At 38.4% G+C, this 2044-nt stretch overlaps 1 long non-coding RNA gene across 1 annotated transcript; it reads left to right on the plus strand.

Annotated features, from left to right (window-relative positions):
• The first annotated feature begins 888 nt into the window (after positions 1-888).
• LOC137624991 (uncharacterized) lies at positions 889-2044 on the plus strand. The gene is made up of 2 exons (XR_011040795.1): positions 889-1183; positions 1229-2044. It is a non-coding gene; the product is annotated as an uncharacterized lncRNA (long non-coding RNA).

A 2044-nucleotide genomic window follows, 5' to 3' on the forward strand; every position in this document is an offset into this window, starting at 1 on the left:
CTGCTGATGACTTAGTAGGTAGACCTATAGGCCCCCAAACGACCCCTCATTTTAGCTCACAAGGATGGTGAGGTTGCAGACTCTACAAGAAATTATCGAGCTTAAAAAGGTCTCGAACCCCTGTCTGGAAGATCGTGAGGCAGGGATATTTCCAATACAATTCCACAAAAGTTATTTATAATCATCTTCGATTGTAAAACGTGGAACCTAGATATATGTCTACTGTAGGCTCCAGAGCCTTTAAATATGCGGCCCCGAGACTATATAATAAGCTCCCACGAAACATTCGAATGATTGAAGACATTAAGGCTTTCAAGAAGAAACTGAAGACACTCTCATTTTATGGGTCTTTTGACAGTGACGATTTAACAGTAAATGAACAATACGCGATATGAAACGCTAAATACTCTGAACGAACAAGGTAAATCGACATTGGAGGTCCTGTAGAGAGTGGGGTTCCCCTGCTGTATGGGACCGGAAAAGCAGCTATCAAAGTAAGTAAAGTAATTGGCATGAAATTTTTGTTAGGGTTATTATGGCCTATTGGTAACGTTCCTGACTGGTGATTGCCAGACTAGGGTTCGAGTCCCGCTCAAACTTGTTAGTTCCTTTTGTGTCTGCAACCTCACCATCCTTGTGAGCTACAGATTAGGGGTTTAGGGGAGCCTATAGGTCTATCTGCTGAGTCATCAGCAGCCATTGCCTGGCCCGTCCTTGTCCTAGCTTGGGTGGAGAGGGGCTTGGGCACTGGTCATATGTATATATGGTCTGTCTCTAAGACATTGTTCTGCTTGCTAGGGCAATGTCGCTATCCCTTGCCTCTGCCATTCATGAGTGGCCTTTAAACTCTTAAACGGTAGGGTATTACAAATAAAATCAATAAGTATTTTCCCATTTATTATATTCCATTATTATCATGTTTCAAAGTACACGTAACAGCACATTTAAGGAGATAACATTCTCCGCCTATAATCGTATAAAATGTAGCTAAAATTCTTTTTTTTATCATTTGATTATCTCGTAATCTAAGCTTATAATAATAAACAACTATAGTCCATTTCTTTTAGCGAGGCAGATTTGCACCGACTCGCAGCGGTGCCCTTTTAACTCGGAAAAGTTTCCTGATCGCTGATTGGTTAGAATTATCTTGTCCAACCAATCAGTGATCAGGAAACTTTCAGCGGTGCCCTTTTAGCTCGGAAAAGTTTCCTGATCACTGATTGGTTAGGTGCCCTTTTAGCTCGGAAAAGTTTCCTGGTCGCTGATTGGTTAGAATTATCTTGTCCAACCAATCAGCGATCAGGAAACTTTTCCGAGCTAAAAGGGCACCGTTGCGAGTCGGTGCAAATCTGCCTCGCTAAAAGAAATGGACTATAGATACACATTTAATCTGTAACAGAGAGCTGGAAGTTTAACGTTAGGAAGCATGGTCAAGATAGAAACCATTTTTTCAAACTATTTCAAATTCAAATTTTCATAATTTTTACAGTGCATTGTCTAACCTGTCTATCATAAATATTTGTTCTTGGATTTCTTTTAAATATAATATAATAAATTTTGGGTTTTGGTGTCTTATTAGATAATCTATTTTTGGTATTTTCATCTTATTTTTGGTAACTTAATTTTTTATATCGATAAAGAAAGTATTTTTACAATGCCTGCATTTAAAAGAGACGTTGCAACATATTGCCATAATTCATATAAACCTTTTTATCGTTATAATATACAAAAAGCTCTGTCTGTTCTGGTTATATTTTAATATTCAGCTTACTGGACGATGAATGTCTGTTCTCAATCAGAAATCAAGTCAAAAATCTCTTTTAAGTTCCGAGGTAATATCTATTGTAGCTTTAATAATCAACATAATTATATCAATAGTGATAATGATAATTCAACTTGTATGTGTTTAAAGGACGTACAGTTGAATACACGAGTCCTTGGGACACCTTGCTCCGAAGAGGTGTACCTTGCCACACCCTGACTTCTCAGCGAGTAACCAAATAGATATTGTAGGAAGAAATGGAAGAGGCGGTGGGGGGTGGGG

This window comes from Palaemon carinicauda, chromosome 31 (assembly GCF_036898095.1).
Source record: "Palaemon carinicauda isolate YSFRI2023 chromosome 31, ASM3689809v2, whole genome shotgun sequence".
Taxonomy (NCBI): Eukaryota; Metazoa; Arthropoda; class Malacostraca; order Decapoda; family Palaemonidae; genus Palaemon; species Palaemon carinicauda.